Raw genomic sequence first — 21,356 nt, 5'->3', positions numbered from 1 at the left:
GAGAATTTGAGAAACTTAGTTTGCACAGGAGGGTGATAAAAATTGTAAAGCATTTTTACAATAATTCAAAAAGGTCCGTGTTTAAATTTTATTTAAAGAAACCAACAGCTCTTCCTTTTCTTTTATCTCTTAATGTAACGTGGAAATTTCTTGTAATAATGTGGATGGATTTTGAACCTCTTGAATTTTTTTTTTCATATTAAGTAGTTAAAAGTAATGGTAGTGCTCTCATTTTCAGTATGAGCATAGATTCTTAGGCCATTCTGAAGGTATCTAAATTGCCACCACAAAGGCACTCTGCCAGAAATGGATAGAAGTTTCAGATACGTGAATACTTAGATTAGGATTATTGCAGGGAGCTGTATGCATCCGGAAGTTCCACCTCTAATCCTCGCCTACCCAGGACCAAAGCTAACTGGGACTTGTGCCATACCTGCCCCTCACACAAATGAACACACATCTTACTAACACTGACTGCTGAAAGAGCTATTCAGGTAATGAGAAGACTTCTGGGGTGGCTGAAGGGTACACTAACAAACCACTTCACTCTTCAAGGAGCCCTGGATAAGGCAGCTCAAGGTCAAAAGCAATGGGACACCAGTTGCTTCAAGCCTGCTCAGCCAGCCACTCCAGTGTCAGAGATCAATATTTCAGGACATGTCTATAATCCAATCATACACAGCACATTGGTGAAGGTTGTGGTTTTATAAACAGAAGTTTTATTCACTTTGTTCTACTACAGCAAGGATTTTCAAATTTTAAACAATAAGTTTCAGAATTTGGTCACAAGGCCTCAGAGCCCTCGTGTAAGCAAAGGGGAAGCCTAGGCGTTAGAGTCTTAAGTTGGCTGCTCTTTCTCAGAGCAGTCTCCACTGTTATGTCTTTTATATTCAGGTGTGTTGGTGAGTGTGGGTAGCTTAAGGAGAATTTTATCTGTCAAAAAACTAAATGACTTTTAACCTTGCTATTGGTGCATCTTTAAAGCTTTTGAAAAATAAAAACAAAGATATACATAAATAAACATATACATATATAAAAGTATATATACAACATCAAGTATGAAGCACACACCCCACCACTCAGTTTTTGTTTAAAGGGTCTAAGAATTTAGATCTCAATTCTTTTTAGGACATTGTTGTGTGTCTTCTTCTTTGTTTTTGACATTTGAAGTAAGCTTCATGTCTACATTAGCAATAGTAATCTAAATTTGATGCTATTTCACTTGTTCTATCTTTCACTGCATTTTCTTTGATAAATTCTGATTTCTAAATTCTTTATTATGATTAATTTCTTGGCTCACTGAAGCACTTATTCAAGTAATTTTTTCAGGAAGAATGCACTAACATATGCTTTCTGAAGCCTTACACATTGCAGATTGTCTTTCCTCCACCGCTCTATGTGAAGACAAGTGTGGGTAGGACTGGATTCTGGAAGCGTAATATTTTGCCTCTTGAAATTATGTGGACAATGCCCTGTTATTTTCTGCCAGTGTTCATTTTAAAGAGAAGAATTTTGATGTCAACTGTACTATTTTTCTTTAAAAATCAATCAATTTATTTCTCTTGAAGCTGCATATTTTAAATGGTTAAGAAATCATTTAGATTTTACAAACTTTGCCCTAACCCAGACATTTTAATTATTTCAATCCTAATATTCAAGTTTTACCTCCCTTAAAATATTTTTCTTTTATTATTTCTGATTGTTACTTTCCTATAGTTATTTAGTCCTCTTCTCAAGGTGTTCTAAATCATGTCCTATCAGATCACAACAATCAGACCTGTGTCTCCTTTCTCTGTTTTCACTCCTTTATGCTTTCTTTACTGTCTATAGTCAAGTATCAACCTTATTTCTCATGCAACAATTCAGTTTTCTATTATGCTCCATTAACTGCCTACTTCCTCCATTGCATAAATTGAAAATTAATTATCTTTCATGTCCAAGAAACAATTTTGATTCTTGGACTCTCTTTTAGAATTGTCCGCATCTTCATCCTAAATGCAGTGCTCTCCTATTGAAACTGCCAATGAGAGATTATTTGACAGTTTTCTTCTCATGACTTGAAGGGTAAATTTGCCTCCATCTTTTGAGTGAGTTGCTACTGCTTCTGGCACATCCAGTAAGTTTTGTTTGCCACTCTGCAAAGGGACAGCTATGTTTGCCCAGCATCAACAGTTCAGACAGATTCTGCCACAGAGAAGATGGGTCCCTGATCAAATATTTCAGGCTCAAAACAAATAGAAAAGGAGGAGGATTTAGATTTCTGTAGTTTCACTTCACAAGATGAGACATCTGGCTGTCCCCAGGAAATCAGGAGGAAGCTGCAGCCCTAAGGCAGTCACCTCCTGGGGCCTCACAGTCTACAGCAGCTCTGGTCCTGTACGTCAGCCACCAGAACACGAGCTGGGGCTCCTGTTTCTCTTCTCTAACTGGCACAACTGCCTTCTGTAGGAGGCGGCACAATTTATCTGAACCACTCAGCCAATTACAAACCGGGAGCAAAAAATGAGAGGAGTGGGTCTCCTCATCTGTACGGGAATTTGATGCTACTTACCTCACAATCGTATTGTGATAATGGAATGGGTGATGATGTGTGAATGTGGAAGGCTACCTCCTGTGATAAGTGCTATGTCAGATAGAGCTAGCCATTTCCATGTTGGTCGCACTCTGGGAATTCCAATGCCAACTACCTTCTTCAGCAGATTTAAAGTTTGGATCTGAAATGAGCCCCAAAGGCTTATGGGTTAAAGACTTGGTATCAGCCAATGGTGCTGTTGGCAGGTGGAGGAAACTCTAGGAGGTGGGGCCTATTTGGAGGAAGTAGGTCACTGGGATCATGCCTCTGAACTGTGGGTGGGGAACCCAGCCCAGTGAACCCAGCCCCCCCTCTTCTTTTTTGTTTCCTGGAAGCCATAAGGTGAGTAGTTTCCTCTACCACATGCTCTTTATTTATGTTCTGTCCCACCACAGTCCCAAAGCAATAGGTCCAAGTGACCATGAACTGAGATCTCTAAAACCATGAGCCAAAATAAATAATCCTTCCTCCTTTTAAGTTGTTTGTCTCAGGTGTTTTATCACAGAGACAGAAATTTGACTAACACAGTGGGTAAGTATTTCTGTCTGTCTCTTTAAATATAAATATAAATATATCATACATACATGCACACACCCCTGTCATGTGGAGTGCTCACTGTATAGGCTAGAGGCTGTTGTGGACTTCCACTGTGTCTCCTCTCCTTCACCGACAAATGTGCTTTTCCTCCACTCACAGCAATTTCAAAGCTAGGCAGCATTTTGCTCGTTCTGCATTTACCATCTTTTCCAATTACATTAATTTGCTCTTTCCAGTGAAAATTTGGACGAGGGAATAAGTTTTTACCCCACACTGACAGTATCTGGCACATAGTCAGTTCTTAATTTAGGTCTCTTGAATGAAAGATTATTCATAGCATCAACCCCTCTCTTAATTCTAAAACTTTCCTGTTTATAAGTGTGAAGAGGTGACCTAATGTCACCTCTAGAATGTCAAGGCTTACTGAAAACAGTTTTATCACAGTTGGCAGCAGCTGACACCAATCAAAGTCCAATTAGTCGATGAGAATGTCAGAGAAATGATTTTTAGACTCCTTTAGGGCTGGGAGTTGGAAAGGCAATCGGTCAGTTGTGTTAGACAAGAGGCTTGGAAATTTACTGAAGAGTTTTTAAAAGAGTTGGAACACCTAAATGAACATATCCTAATCAAAGATAGACTGAGCTGCTAAAATCTGTTCAAAGGTTTTTAAAGCTTCGACACTAAGCTAATTTTAATCACCATCTTTAGATAAGAGAGAAATAAGCAGGTCACTTTGGACCATTTAGAAATGCTATGTGGAGTTTAAGACTGAGAGTTAGAAGCTGGAATACTTGTTCCAAACCTTCCCCCTATACCAAGGTTGCAGGAGTCCAAGTATCTCTCTGAATCAGAAGACCAATATTCCCCCGAAGTTTCTGGAATAAGTTCAAAATAATATTGAATTTGGAAAATAGAATGGGATTCATTTTGGAACAACCGAAACAATCCTTCTTTAATGATTAAATTGGTGGTACAACTCAGGAGACTTGAGGCAGGAGGATCACGAGTTTGAGGCTAACCAAAATCTCAAAATGGTGAAAGTCAAACTATATTTTTTAAAAGTCAATAAAAAATAAAATAAAATAAAACATCTTCTGTAAGAATGGAGGAGCAAGTAGTAAGCAACAAGGAGTTGATGTACACAAAAAAAAATCATAACTCAGACCTTCATGAGGTCCCATCCCAGTGGATTTGGTTAAATATGGTATAAACAGAAGTTGGCCAGTAAGTTAAAAGCTATAGCTGTTCATGACAGTTGATTTAGCAATGCCTGAAAGGAGGCTATATCCTAGAAAAAATGAAGTTCCATCTACCCTAACTTAATCAAGAGCATTAAACTCTTTTGTACTAAGCCGCTGAGATTTAGGGATTTATGTATTACTGCTGTGCACTCTAGCTGTTCCAGTCAGCTTTCACTAAGTTCAATGCTGTGAAAACAAAAGCCACAAGAACCAGTGGCATATAATGCTTTAAGATGAGCTCACATCAGATGCGGCTGGGGATTGGCTGTGTCTCTCCTCTATGAGTTATCTGCACTCCGGGATTCAGGGGAAAGTAGCAGCTTCCATCCTCAACAGCACTGATCTTATGGGAGTGGCAAGAGGGCTGATGGAACAGCATAGTGGCTTCTAAACCTTCTGTTCAGAAGTGGTGTATTACACATCTCCCATTTCATTTTTCACAGTGAGTCACATAGTAACTACAGTGACACACAAAACTGCAATCCTTTTACAGGAAAGGGTAACAAATAATTGGAGACAATAACAGAATCCACCACGGTCCCACTTTGACTAATGCACATATTTGGAACAGAAATGATGAACTGTCACCAAATAACAAAACAAAAACAAATGAACAAAAAAAAAGCCCTGTAATGGGGTACTGGCCTAGTGTTGAGATAATTGCTAAATGAGGTTGGCGCGAGGGAGATCTGTGTGATGTATTGAGTAAAATCGTCTCCTGAGGAAACCTGGGAGGCAGATCATGTGGCTTCTGATCAGCTATCTTAAGAAAAAAGGATGAAAATCTGAAATTTTGTAGTCTGTGTTTGTTGTTATTGGCTGTTTGGCAATATTACAAGACAAATAATACCTCGGGGAAAAAAAAAAAACATTGAGCAATTTGTAGCAAAAAAATAAAATGGATAGAAAGTCAAGAAGTCTAGAAATGTGGAATCCTAAAAGATCAGAAAAACTGGATGCTTTCAGGACCCAAACAATAGAGATGGAAAACCAACCTCCAGTGACAAAATGAAAGGGAACTCCAATTATTTTTGGAGAACTGCCTATTCACCTTGGCCCATTGACCCATCTACTTGAAGACTGTTACATAAAAGATAGACGCTTATCCTATTAGAGCTACTGTATTTGGGGGTCTCTTTGTTACAGCAGCCTAGCTTGTGCCCTGATGAACACATAACCATAAAGTCACTCTAAGTACCATTTCTTCCAAGACTGAGATTTATAGTGGACCTCATGGAGCCCAGAACAATTGTCTGACCTTGTTGAACATCTAATCTAACCATAAGTAGCTTCTTGTTCATTTAGACTTATAATTCTCCAAAGTAGAAGATGGTATCTAATTTGTTTTCCTATTAGGAAACATGCCTCTGAGAGAAATATCAAGGAATTTTTAAGGCAAGTTCACTGCTCAGTGGGAAATTATAATCTGGTATAGAATTTATATTGAATTTGAGAAAACCAATGGAAACGGAAGGTCAAACCTAGGTACTGAAATCATCACCAAATTAGTTCAGTTCTTCAAACATTTATTGCAAACCAGAGAAGTAGACAGATATACAGATTCTTCTCAAGAAGGCTACAGTTGACAAAGGAAGCATCACGTCACTCACTGCTCTCATACAGTGCAATAAATGGTCATGCAGAGCAAGATAAACAGGGTGCTGTGGGAGCACAGCTGTGGATGGTGATCTCAGTTGGAGGCAAGTACTCACGGCAGGTTTTGCAGGGGAGGTATCCTAGCAGAGTCTTCAAGGAAAAAAATGAAGGAATTATCCTAGAAAAGAGGAGAAGGATAGTGTTCCAGAGAGAGGGAGCCAAGTGATCTAAGTCAGTCTGTGGAGGAGGTATCTTTGCCCTTAGCCCAGGGTCTCCAGTTAAATATTTTATCCAAATCTGTCACTCTGTGAGCACCAGGCCACTAACATTCCAGAAGGTACCTATTGTGTTTGCCTTTCTTTTCTTGGGGAGCCATTGCCAGAAGGCCAGCCTTAGAAAGTGTCATTAGTTATGCTTTGTCATGTGTGTAAAGTGGCTAAAGGCTTAATATTCTTTCTTCCACGTGTTGATCCGCCATTCTCCATAATGTTTCTGTTATGTCTTCTATCAGCCTTTGTCGGAATGATCTTTTCAAGGATATTTGTAAAACAGACAGCTTTTGAATCCCACAAGACAGAAAGCATAGTTGTTTCATGATCCAGGATAAGAATATTAGAAGATAATGTCTGCTGGGGAAAAGATTGAGCAGGTTTACTAGAAGCTCTCCATAAAGATAGAGGTTTCCTCATCTGTAATGCAACATCCCTGGGTGCACAACATCTCCTAGGCCTGCCTCCATATCTCCGTGGGACACAGCAGCGAAGAGAGCAAGTGTGAACATAAAGCTTGTGCTGCTTGTGTTTTCTGTCATAAAGTCTTTTTGTCTCTGACCCAGAAGTCTCAAGTCTTCTTTCCTCCTCCAGGAAATTGTGGCAAGCTGATTTGTTAGCTTGCAAATGAGTAAAATTTCCGAATCCTTGCAGTTCTTGATAATTTAGAGATATTTTCTTTCTGGGAACAGGAAACATGTTCTTATATCAAAGTGACGGATTTTTGTTGGAGAATTCAAACATTAGCAGAAATATATTTTTAAGCAATGAATTCTTTCATGGCATCATCACCTTGTCCAGATGTGTGTTGGGACAGCTTTGGCTGAGTGTTTCAGCACATGCTCACCCTCTGAAGTGAAGGGCTGGGAGAGTCAGGGTGAGAAGAGACTTTTGAAGGAGATGTTTACTGATGTTTCTCAATGTATTGGGGGAAAAAAACACCCTGAAAGCCTAACAATATTCAAATGTGTGCTAATACCTTTCCTATTGTTGAATGTATTCTGTCATGTTCTAGATTGTGGATCTGTAGTTACATCAACCCTGTGGGAAGCCATATATGTCAAACTCCCTGCCTTCTGAACTATAAGGGCTCTGCCATCTCTGAGGAAGTGGCCCTGGTCATGTAATCAAAGGTCTCTCAGCAGCACAGTGCTCATTTCCAGCCTGTGGGGAATCAGAAAGGGAGACGTAGAGATTTGTACAAATACAAAAAGGTGGTGAGAAAACACCAAAGACAGTTAGCTCTCTCTTTCACAGACTGAAAATGTAATAATCTACTCTACTATGTCCTTGCAATAGACCCAAATATCAAAAGTAATCTTAAAGGTAAACAAAGTCCATTCCTTAAATGCCCAACCAATACATGTATAAGTCCTCAACAGGTGCTTTTTAATCTTTGTGTATGCAGAGTGATTATGACAGCCCCTGGGAGTGTCTATGTAGCTCTGGGGAGCTGGTGGATGCCCACATAAAAGTGAAACAAAAACCCAAAATGCCTGGCCAACTAGGCTAGCTTGACAAAGACAACTTCCTATCACTCCTGATGAAGAGTAGGGAACACTTCTGTCTCATAGCAATACCACAGATTAAAAGCCACTGGAGGCAGAGATGGCAGGGAGAGGGGAATAAAGAGCCACGAGTAAGGATCCACTCTGAAAGTGGAGTATTTCAGATTCTAGTGGCACATGTGCTGTCTGTCCATTTAAGGAATGGACTTTGGTTACCTTTAAGATTACTTTTGATATTTGGGTCTATTGCAAGGACATAGTAGAGTAGATTTTTACATTTTCAATCTGTGAAAGAGAAAGCTAACTGTCTTTGGTGTTTTCTCTCCACCGTTTTGTATTTGTACAAATCTCTACATCTCCCTTTCTGATTCCCCACAGAAGGTCTAAGCTGCTGGGCTAAATTGCTCTGTTTGAGCTTGCATAAGAAGACCATGAGAACAGGAAAGAAGGGAAATTCTTTTTCCCAAAAAGGAACAAAGAAGAGAAGCAATGTTCATATAGGACCAGTCTGTCCTTTCTCCGGTAATCACCTAAATAATTCAGCAACATATATTTTTTGCTTGATGCAGAAGATGCAGTTTTAAAAGTGCCAAGAAGTATTTTATTCAAATATTTGAAAGAATTTTGAAGTAAGGTACTAAATTGATTTGGATCTCAAGAGTGATGCAAATTCAAGTTAAAATAATAAATAAAAACTGACAAGCCCAAGCCCTGGATCAGTGTTTATATTTGTTAAGTGGAAACATACTCCACTAAATAAAAACTAAGTTGGGAGCCTGATACCATCAGCACAATTCTCATTAGCAGATCCTAGCCTGAGGGAAAGGCACCTCCAGTAGTTTAGCCCTTCCATAGACAGCACATGTGCCACTAGAATCTGAAATACACCACTTTCAGAGTGGATCCTTACTGGTGCCTCTTTAGGTTGTTGGCAGGTTTTGCTCTGTGCTGTCAATTCTGAAACACCCCTCCTTCCTGTACTCTCCTTACCTTTAGTTATATGTTCCTTTCTCCTCTGGTTCCTTCACATGGTGGCCAGTATAATCCTTCTAAAGACAAATCTCACTCTCCCACCTGATTATATTCAGTGGCATCTCATGGCCAAGGATGGGGATTATCTGTGGGTTCCCCACTGTGACACACAGAACTAATGTCATTTAGATACAAGAACTCACCCTTTGCTGACCCAGGCCCACTCCCCACATTTGGTGGAGAAGAAAAGCAAACACTTGTCAGAAACATTTGTCAGGAGAAAATTAAGTATCTGTAGGGCTGAAGGGCCAGCAGCAGGCTTCGGGAGATGACTATGGGGTGGTCAAGGAGGTAGAAGTGCAGGGGAGAGGGCAGTGGGACCACCAAGGCAGCAGAGGGGTCACAAAGGTGGCAATAGAGCCAAGGGCAAAGAGACAGTCAGCAGGATCCAAAGATTGGTGACAAGTTGGAGGACTGAATAAATACTACAAAATATACTGAAAATAATGGGAGTCAAGGTTCTTACTGACAACCTAAAGGATTTAAAATACAATAAGGTGGAAAACAAGAAAGAACAGGGGTTGGACTGGAATTGGAGGTGTCAGTGTGAACTCACGGATTTTAGTGGATATATAAATATTGATATAGGTGTACATAAATACTTCTCTTTTGAGGCTGAAAAATATCCCATCATATATATACTTATGTTTATACCTTCCCTGTCTTTTATGATAATTCCTCATTTTCTTTATTCATTCATCTATATATGAAACGTAGGCTTTTTAAAATATGTTCATACCTTGGCTATTGTGAATAATGATGAAATGAACATGGTGATTCACACATCTCTTTGAGAATCTGATTTCATTTCCTTTGGCTACGTACCCAGAAGTGGATTCCTGCTCAATAGGGTAGTTTTATTTTTAATTTTTTTAGAACTCTCTATATACAGTTTTCCATCATGGATGTACTGATTAACTTTCCAACCAACATTGTACAAGAGTTTCTTTTTCTCCACATCTATGCCAACATTTGTCTTTTATCATTTTAACAGATGTAAAATGATATCTCACTGTAGTTTTGATTTGCATTTTCCCAAGGGTTGGTGATATTGAGCATCTTTTCATAAACCTGTTAGGCATTTGAATGTCTTCTATAAGAAATGTCTCTTCAGGTACTCAGCCCCTTTTATAATTGAGTCATTTGCTGCTGTTGTCTTGCTTTTGCTATTGTACATTTTTAATTTCTTATATATTTTGGATATTAACTTGTCATCAGATATTTGACTTGCAAGTATTTTCTTATCACCTTTTTATCTTTTGATAGTTTCCTTACTCTTTATAAAGTTTTTAGTTTGGTGCAAATCCCACTTGTTCAATTTCTGCTTTTGTTGCTTGTGCTTTTGGTGACAAAACCAAAAAAAAAAAAAAAAAACCATTGCCCAGACCAATGTCAAGAAGCGTTTCCTGGGCTGGGGATGTGGCTCAAGTGGTAGCGCGCTAGCCTGGCATGTGTGCGGCCCGGGTTCCATCCTCAGCACCACATACAAACAAAGATGTTGTGTCCACAGAAAACTAAAAAATAAATATTAAAATTCTCTCTCTCTCTCTCTCTCTAAAAAAAAAAAGAAGCTTTTCCTTCTAGTAGTTAATAGTTTTGGACTTCATATTCAAGTCTTTAATCACTTTTGAATTGATTTTTGTGTATAGCATGAGATAAGAATCCAATATACTTGTTCTGCCTGGGGATGTCCAATTTTGCTAGCATCGTTTATTAAAAATACTCCATTCTCCCCATTGTGTGTTCTTGGGACCTCTGTCAATCATCAACTGTCTTTAGATGCATATATGTTTGTAGTTGTTATTTTCTCCTGTTGAAGTGATTGTCTTATAATACAATGGCCTTCTTTGTCTCTTATGATATTTTTTTTTACTTAAATCTATCTTATCTACGTATAGCTTTGCCTGCTTTCATTTGATTATTATTTGCAAGGAGTAACTTTGTAAATCCCTTCCTTTTCAGCCTATCTGTATCCTTAAAACTAAAGTGATTCTCTTTAGGCAGTATATTGTTGCATCTAGGTTTTTTTTTATTGGTGCTTTATAGACATACATAAAGGTGGAATTCACTGAGGTATATTTATACATATACATAGTGTAATTCTGTCATATAGATTTTGCTTTTCTTCCCCTTTCTTGTCCCCCCCTCCTCAATTTCCTTCTTCTATTCCATTGCTTTCCCTTTATCCTTATGAGATCTGACCTCCTCACCATTTTTTCTCCCTTACTTTGCTCTTTCTTTTGCATATGAGAGAAAGCAATTCAACCCTTGATTTTCTGAGTCTGGCTTTTTTCACTCAGCTTGATATTTTCCCATTCCATCCATTTATCAGCAGATGCTGTAATTTCATTCTTCCTTATGGGTGAGTAAAACTTCACTGTGCATATATAGCCCATTTTCTTAATCAGATCATCTCTTGACAGGCACCTGGGCTGGTTCCATAACTTGGCTATTGTGAATTGTGCTGCTATAAATATTGATGTACCTGTATCACCAGAGTATATTGATTTTAGATCTTTTGGATAAATACTGAGGAGTGGGATAACTGGGTCATGTGGTGATTCTATTCCTATTATTTTGAGGAGTCCTCCTATCTGCTTTCCAAAGAGGTGATAATAATGTGCGGTCCCACCAAGAATGTTTGAGTTACCATTTCCCTATATACTCACCAGCATTTATTTTTTATATTATTGATGATTTCCATTTTGACTGGATTGATATGGGATCTCAATATAGTTTTGATTTGCATTTCCCTGACAGCCAGGGATATGTAACATTTTTTCATATATTCTTTGGCCCATTTGTATTTCTTCTTTTGAGAAATGTTTGTTTAGTTCTTTTGCCCATTTGATTGTGTAATTTTGGGGGTGTTGAGCTCTTTGTATTCTTTATAATATATTCTGGATATTAATTCCCTATTGGAAGGATAGCTGGCAAATATTTCCCTCCATTATGTAAGCTCTCTCTTCACACTGTTAATCATTCCCTTTGCTGTGTGAAAGTGTTTCCATTTGTTGCCATCCTACTTATTTATTCTTGGTTTTATTTCTTGAGCTTGAGGGGTCTTGATAAGAAAGTTAGTTCCTATGCCAATATGTTGAAGTGTTGACCCCATCTTTTCTTCTAGCAGTTGCAAAATTTCTAGTCTAGTTCCTAGTCCTTTGATTCACTTTGATTTGACCTTGTGCAGAGTGAGAGATAGGGATCCAGTTTCATTCTCCTAAATATGGATATCCAATTTTCCCAGAACCATTTGTTAAAAAGGCTATCTTTTTTCCAACATGTAGTTACATTTTTGGCACCTTTGTCAAGTGTCAAATGACTGTAACTCTGTGGGTTTGTCTCTGTCTATTTTGATGCCAATACCATAGTGTTTTTGTTACTATAGCTCTGTAGTACAATTTGAGACCAGCTATTATAATCACTCCAACATCACTCTCCATTTTAGGAGTGTTTTTTCTAGGTCTATGAAGAATATCATTGGTATTTTTATGGTGATTGCATTGAATCTGTATAACACTTTTGGTAATATGACCATTTTGATATTAATTCTACCTCTAAGAATTAGGAGGTCTTTCTACTCTAAGATCTTCTTTAATTTCTTTCTTCAATGTTCTGTAGTTTCCATTGTAGAGGTCTTTCACTTACTTAATTTGACTTATACCCAAGTAACTTATTCTGAATGGGATAACTTTTATGATTTTTTCTCAGCATATTTACTATTGTAGTATAAGAAAGTTATAAATTTGTGAATGTTGATCTACTATCCTGCTACTGTGATGAATTCATTTATCAACTCTAGAAGTCTTCTGGTGAAATTTTTTTGAGTCTTCTAGATATAGGATCATGTCATCAGCAAAGATTGTTTGATTTCTTTTTCTGTTTATATCCCTTTAAATGTCTTTTCTTGCTTGATTGCTCTGGCTAGAATTTCAAAAATGATATTGAATAGTAGTGGTGAGAGTAGAGATATTTGTGTTGTGCCTGATTTTAAAGCAAATATTTTCAGGGTTTTTTTTTTTCCATTCAGTACAAGATTGACCTGGGTTTGTCATATGCAGCCTTCATAATGTTGAGATAAGTTCATTCTATCCTTAGTTTCACCAGCATTTTAAACATGAACAGGTACTATATTTTATCCAAGTTCTTTCTTGCATCTATTGAGATGATTCTTGTTCCTTAATTCTGTTTATATGGTGAATTACATTTATTGATTTGTGTATATTAAACCAAACTTGCATCCATGGGATAAAACCCACTTGATGATGGTGTACTATCTTCTTTGATGTGGCTTGCTTATATTTTATTAAAAATTTTTGCAGCTGGGTGCAATGGTGCACACCTGTAATCCCAGTGGCTTGGGAGGTGGAGGCAGGAGGATGCCAAGTTCAAAGCCAGCCTCTGCAAAAGCGAGGCACTAAGCAACTCAATAGAGACCCTGTCTCTAAATAAAAATACAAAATAGGGCTGAGGATGTAGCTCTGTGGTTGAGTGTCCCTGAGTTCAATCCCCAGTACCCTTCCTCCAAAATTTGCATCTATGTTCATCAGGGATATTGATCTATAGTTTTCTTTCCTTGATTTGTCCTTGTCTGGTTTTGGTATCAGAGTTATACCATCTTCATAGAATGTATTCAAGAGTGTTCTCTCTTTTTCTATTTTGTGGAATGATTTGAGAAAGGCTGGTGTTACTTCTTATTTAAAGGCCTGGTAGAACTTGACTGAGAATGCATCTGGTCCTGGGCTTTTCTTTGTTGGAAGACTTTTAATTGCTGCTTCAGTCTTATTGCTTGATATTGGTCTGTTTAGGCTTTCTATATATTCCTGGTTCTATTTGGACAGGGCATGTGTATCTAGAAATTTGTTAATGTCTTCTAGATTTTCCAGTTTATTTACATATAGATTTCTAAAATAGTTTCTAATGATCCTCTGGATTTCAGAACTGTCTGTGGTGATATTTCTTTTTTCATCTCTAATCTTGTTGATTTGGGTATTGTGTCTTTCCTTTTGTTAGTATGACTTATAGTTTATCAATTTGTTTTATCTTTTCAAAGAAACAACTCTTTGTTGCATGAATCTTTTGTGTTGTCTTTTTTATTCTCAATTTTATTAATTTCACCTCTAATCTTCATTGTTTCCCATCTTCTACTGATTTGGGCCTTGAGGTATAGTCTTAGATTATTTGGTGGGTATCTTTCTGCTTATTTTTTCAATATAGGCAATCAATGCTATAAATTTTCCTTCTAGGGCTGCCTTCATACTGTCCCAGAGATTTTGATATGCTGTATCTCTTTTCTAACTTGTCTCTAAGAACTTTTTTGTAGTGTTCAATCTCCATGTAGATTTCAATCTCTTATGTGATTTCTGTGAGTTTTCTTGCTGTTGATTTCTAGTTTTGTTGCATTCTGATCTGATAGGATGCACAGGATTATATCAGTTTTTTGCATTTGCTAAGACTTACGTTATGATCTAGAATGTGGTCTATTTTGGAAAAGGATCCATATGAACTGCTGAGAAGAAAGTGAATTCAGCTGTTTTGGGGTGAAATATTTTGTAGATGTCTATCAGGTTCATTTGATTTATAGTGTTATTTAGGTTACAAATATCTTTATTGATTTTATGTCTAAATGACTGGTCTATTGGTGAAAAGGGTGAGTTTCATCAGTATTAGTGTACTGGGGTGTACCTGGAATTTAATGTCAAGAAGTAATTTTTCATGTAATTAGGTGCACTGGCATTTGGGGCATAAATATTTATTATCATTGTATCTTCTTGTTGGATTGTTCTTTTAGTCAGTATGTAGTGGTATTGTTTGTCTCTTCTGATTAAATCTCTTTTGCTTGAAATCTGCTTTGTCAGGTATGGGAATGGCCACTACTGCTTGTTTTTAGAGTCATTTGCATGGAATAGTTGCAAGAGAAAGGTAACATACGATTGCTACAAAGGAGTATAAGAAATAACCAAAAGTAATAAAAGAAAGAAAGAGGGAGAAAGGAAAAAAGAAAATTTAGCTCTGAATAGGGGAAGAAGGGTGATGAAGAGGTAAAAAGAAGAGCAAAAACCAAGATATGAACAAATAAAAAAAAATCAAATCAACATAAAATTTTATCCCACCAAAGGGAAACAAGGCTAAATAATAAGTGGGTGAATAAAAGAAAATTTATATATTTTTCTTTAATTTTTATTTATATATCTATTTTATATATTAATTTAATTATACCAAACACACACACATTCTCAAACCTAATAGCACAGCAAGAATAAGTGCATGCATGCGCGCACACACACACACACATACACACACATAAATATAAGAACACAGAATGGAAGAAAGCAAAAAAAATAAAAATAAATAAAATTTAAGTTTAAAAAAAGAAGAGTGAAATAGGAAAAAAAAATTGTAATGAAAAATAAAGAGCTTTTTTCCACTGAGGTGGTCAAAACTGTTGGTAAGGATGTTTGTTCATTGCTTTTACTGTTGTGTCATTCTTTTGCATTTCTTTTGGGGCTCTGGAACCCTTGTGTCAAGCGCTAGGGGTTGTTGAATCTCATTTATTTATGTTTATCACCAAGCTGCCAGCCACTGTGTCCTGAAGCCAAAGCTGGTTGTAGTAGCTCTCAGCTTCCTATCTCATAGTTTAAGATAGGATAGACTGGGGGTACTGAAAAATACTCTACTCTCAGAGCAGGGTTGACTAAGAAGATCTAAACTGGAAGTTCCAGCAGTTGAGTTTTAGCCTTGGCTATCATTTGGAAGTCTCTTAGAGGGTATTTGAGATTAGATCCATGCCCTCTGTTTCTGGGCAGATGACAATCTCTGCTGGACATCTAGTTCTCAGGGACCTTCCAAAAATCTCACTCTTTGTTCTCCACCTCTGCAGGTCTCACATATTCCCCAGTCACGATGTGAATTACCCATGATTGGACCTGGAGAGCAGACATGCCTGTCTGACCAGTTGCTGGCATCTTCCAGTTGCTCAGATGAGGTGCCAGCAACAAAGGAGGCTCTTTCTCCTCAATCGTCCCATCCTGGATTACTCTAGACACAATCCTCTCTGCACCTGATCCAGGCACACTCTTAACCCCACAACATACAAACGCTGGGCAGGCTGGAAATTTCATTTATAAACTCTTGGATCTCTGACCTTTATTCAATGCTCCATGGCCACTTAAAGACGGTTCCCATCATGACTCAGGTTCCTCTCATGACTCTTCTCCTGTCAGCTCAGTGATTTTGATCACTTTTCACTCAACAACTTCCCCTGCCATTTTTTCCAGTTAAGACCAGCCTTCCTCCCTACCCCACAGGTTCCTCCAAGCCAATTTTATCCACTATGCTTTCCTCTCTCTCTCTCTCTCTCTACCTGTGTTCCCCCTCCCCTCTACAGGGGGCTCCTGGGTGACCACACTGCCAAGCAAGCTGGCACAGCATAACATATTGTTTCTTATTTTATTTTCAAAGCTTCCAACTTTCAGTGTCTGTGATTATTTTACTGTCCAAGGTTGAATTTCCATGAATTCCCTGATTCACCCACCTCACTGGGGAGCAATCTTCCCACTACTTGAATCTTGAGCTGAGGAGTAGCTTGAGAATACACCCTCCCTGTAATCTGCCATGTGATCCTCCTCCTCTGTTTTTTTAATCCCATTTAGTCACTCTATGCCTTTTAATTAGATAATTTAAGCCATAGTAATTGTTGAGAGATAAGGACTTATTCTTGCCACTCTGTTAATTGCTTTAAGGTATTTTGTAGTTCCTTTGTTTCTTTTGTCCTTTTTAACATCTTCCTTTGTGATTTGATGATTTTTTTGCTGTACTACAAATTGATTTCTTTCTCTTTAACTTTTGTGTACCTACTGGAGATTTTTTTTTGTCTTTATGATTATCATGAGGATTACAGAAAGCATAACATAGTTATCCCAGTCTATTTTAACTAGATTACAACTTAATCTCAGTTTAAACTTATAAAAACTCCACACTTTTGCTTCCCACCCTCCCCCCCCTCACATTTTATGCTATTGATTTCACATTCACATCATTTTATAACAAGGACATATTAAAAATTATTTGCTATTTTACCTATAGTTATTTTTAATTTTCATACTGAAGTTATAAGTATTTTATGACCACCATTACAGCTTTCAAGTACTCTGAATTTGACTATATAATTACCTCCCTTACCAGTGAGCTTTATACTTTCTTGTTTCCAGGTTACCATTTAGCAGTCTTTTGTCTCAACTTGCAAAATTCCATTTGACATTTCTTATAGGGCAGGTCTATCGGTGATTGACTGACTCAGCTTTACTTTGAGAATAACTTTTTCTCCCCTTCATTTCTGAAGGACAGCTTTGTGCAGTATATAGCTCTTGGTTGGCAGTTTCCTTTCTTCCTTCAGCACCTTGAATATGCCACCTTACTAGTCTGCAAGTTTCCCACTGAGAAATCTGCTGATGGCCTTTATGATTTCAGTAAGGATAACTATTGATTTCACCTGATTCTCCTTGATTTTTGTAATGTAGCTACTGGAATAAAGCTGTCCCAAAGAATGAAAGTTCTGCACTGTTTAAAACTGTCTTGGATGTAAAAACAGAGACGACTAAAGAACTGTTCCAGATTGAAAAAAAGTGAAAAAAAAAAAGACTAAAAAGGCACAGAACCACAGTCTGTGTTTATGCAGAATTTTCTCATGACCAAACTCATGCATACATTCTTTACAAAAATACTATGGAAATAAATTATATATATATATATACACACACACACACACACTCACATACACACACACACACACACACACACACACACATATATATATATGAATGATATGTACATAGTATATATTGTTACCCATAATACATATTATACCTATGATGTATTATTTTGTATATTATATGTGATATAATTTAAATGTATGACTTACAAGAGAAAACAGAGTATATGAGGTAAAATGTTCATAATTGGGAGATTGGGTGAAGAATATTTGGGAATTTGACTGTTTTGTTTACTTTATGTAAGTTTATATTTTTAAAAAAATAAATAATAAATCTACCTTAGATAAAATAAAAAACAAATGGGAAGTAATGATGGAACAACAACTCACAAAATAGAATCCACCATAAGAATGCATTGCCACTAAAATCATCAATGCCATATCAAGACCAGTGACTCACCATGCTTTGTGACTGAGATAGTAGGGGTAGCAATTTGTGTGCAATTCTTAGAGTAACAGTTAAAATTCTACTCCATTTTTCTCCATTGAAAAAGACAACTAAGAATAAGTAGATAGAACAGATTTATAAAAATGACAGCTTGAATCTGCTCTAATTTACAAAAGAAGCAATGTGCCTATAAACCTTGACATTTCAACTAATATTACTATCAAATTCCACCATGATAGACAAGCTAAGAACTGCTGACTTAGTCCAGTTGTTCCCTAATATTTTGATGGTAAAATCTCTTGTACTTTTCATTTTTTATAGAACCACATAATAGTGAGTCCATGGATTTTTTATTCAATCTATAGATCAGGTTTGGTCACATATAAATTATGTTAGATTTTGGTTTTAGACCATGTAACACACTAGGGATCCATGACCTACATATTGAGACCCACAAAAATAAGAATAAAAGCCCCTTCATTGTTAATTTTGTGCTGACTCTACCGTGAGTTACTTTGGGTTATTCAGATTCTTTGTACAATTTGAGACCACCACCACTTTGCTCACATCCTCCTATCCCAGAAATGCCAGGCTTTCCTTTCCATGCCCACTGTAAGACTTTCCATTCTGGCCTAGCCTGGGTTATTAGACTCTGTATTTTTGGTTGGTTCACCAGACTGAAGGAATATTATTAGAAGAACGAAGCTCAAAAGAGGTAAGTACAAGAAAAGCTCCCGAGATCCTGGTGGAAGAAGACTGTCATTGGTACTGCCACCATGGAGAGGAATCAACTACAGCCAGATTTTGTTTCCAGCTTTGCACCTCTCTCTACAAGCTCTCAAGTCCTGGAAGGGAAAGTCTGGTTGACCCATGACACATGTGCCAGACCATGAGCACACAGATCAAGGCTACTCATTGGTAGAGAATAGTCCCTTGGTTGAGAATGCCATCTGGATTACACAAATGGGAAAGAAGAATTTTGCAAAAGAAAAGAAGAAGAATGGATTCTGAGCATCAAGAAAACTAACAAAACTTCTTTCTATAACATTTAAGACTTAATCCATATCTTTCTCAGGTAAAAAAATGAAATCATAGCAAACCAAAAGTGGACCCACTCTCCACCCACAAAAGGAAGAGTACATCAACATAACATGATTTTAACTTTTATTGATTCTTGTGCTACACTCAGGTTGTTTTCTAAAATTGGTGAGGATCAAATTTCTTATCTTTTTGAGATGAGCCAAAAAAAAAAAAGGTCAAATTAAAAAGTGACTGCCTCACATTCATTTGGAATTTGATTAGTTCAGGACATATTCTGTTTATAACAGTTGGTGATATCCTGCATAACTAATAATTGAAAACATTTCCTATTATTTTATAGAAACTAAAAGAACAAGAAATATATTTTTTAATTAATCTTATAATAACACAACTATGTTTTTAAGTTTTGAGCTCCACTTTTTATATTTTAATGGAGTTGTACCATGCATACATGTATATGAAGACACACAGATCAAAGCTACATATCTGTGTTCCCTTGCTTGAAAAATCCCAATTCAGCTTCTTTGTTCCGTTCATCAAAGGCAGATTTTTATTCTTTAGGGATTTGAGCACTTGGTGGGTCTGCCTATGAAGGGTTGTAAAGGTTAAGAGTCCATGCAGCATCTTGTGTTTCCATGCCTGCTTTTCACTACACTCATTGTATAATAGCAACTCTATTTTGCCTTGCTACTCAGAGTCAACCAGCCCAACTGAAGTGTAACTTCTTTTTGTGTGATTGCCTAACAGCATAAAGAACTGAAAAGGTAAGACAGCAATGGCAGCTTTCAACTCAAAGTAAAAAAAAAATCAGAACCCAGAGTCATAAGGACAGGCAGCACAAATATTGCTGGAAGGCCATTAGCAGCAACTATGCAAGTCACTCCCCACCCCATAGGTGCTGGTTCCCAGATGTGTGTCTTATTCAAGGAGAGAAGAAGGAGGAAAATAGACCATATATTGATCTCTGATTTATAGCAACATATAGAGCACACCAACTCTGGAGGATGTTGACATCAGCCAAGAACAATAGTCTTCAAACTCCATTTCTCTGCTATAGAAGAGGCTCTGCTCCCAAGTATTGGAGTATGTGATAGTGCCAGTGATTTTCCATAAACACTCAATTTTCCTTTACTCCGTTCTGATGTGTATTCTTTGGTCTGACAATCCATACCACCAGAACACTGCATAAAGCATCAGTACACCCAGAGTTGGTGCTGACAGATGCATGAAAGTTCGGGAAAAAATTCCAAATCCTCTTATCAATACCATGATATAATTATTATTATTATTATTATTATTATTATTATTATTCCCATTATGTATATGAGGAAACCGAGACAGAGGTCATACAGTAAGTCACAAAGTCAAAATTCACACACATTGACTGTCTCCAGTTCATGATCTAATCCATTAGGTCTTTCCCTGGAGAAATTAAGTGATTCAGTCAATGAAATAAACAGGACACTGGTCTTCTAATTACTTCCTTATCATTCTGTACTTTCTGCTGTACTACTTGTCTACCGGGTGGGCCCTGGAAAAAGAGAACACCAAAGATTTATAATCCCTAGGAAAGAAGAGTAAACATTCTTTACATAACCACTGAAGGTACTAAACACATCATGTTGTTTATTTTACAAAGATGAAATGTGAAACCTCATTAATTTTTAAATAGCATAGATTTAGTAGCATAGATTTTCACCAAACAGAAGTAAACTAAAATCATTGTCATCCTCCTCCTTCAGCTATTCCTACAGTCTTTAAAATAAAGTACAAATTCCTTAACCAGGCAAACTTCGTGAACTGGCCCGTGCCTTCATCCCACACACTTCCACCCACCCCTACCTTACTACTCATGCTGCATCCGAACTGTGGATTCCAAACACGTTGAAGTACAACCATCTCTTCCAAGCACCTGGGCATTTGCATAAGATGAACCATCTGCCCAGGAGGCACTTTTCCATCTGCTTTAGCCTTGTCCTCCTGGCTGCCCTGACTCCACATGGTTGTATTAACTAAAGTGTTTTATTTTGTATATTTTGATGCTTTGACATCTTGGGCCATGCTTCGTGGAGGGTTATCTAATTCCTAGAGAGAGCAAACAGCCGCAATGGGAACACATATTTGAAATGCAAACTAACCAATCCAGAGCACAAACCCCCAACAGAGTTCTTCATCAGCTCTCATCTACCTACCCAACACCCCAGGGCCAAGTAGCAGACAACTAAGGACAGCTCTTGTGCTCCACAGTGACTGCAATTACTTTTAAAACTGTCCAATTCTGAACCTGCTTACTTTGCCTCTCACAACCACAAGGAGGGCTCTCACCCACTTTACCCCTTCTACTAACCACCCATGCCCTCACCTCCTGCCCAAACCTCTTTACCCTGGTGGCCCCCCAGAGC

The sequence above is a fragment of the Spermophilus citellus genome (genome assembly GCF_964194105.1).
Source record: "Spermophilus citellus genome assembly, chromosome: 9".
In the NCBI taxonomy this organism is placed as follows: Eukaryota; Metazoa; Chordata; class Mammalia; order Rodentia; family Sciuridae; genus Spermophilus; species Spermophilus citellus.
Note: the sequence above shows the minus strand (reverse complement) of the source record.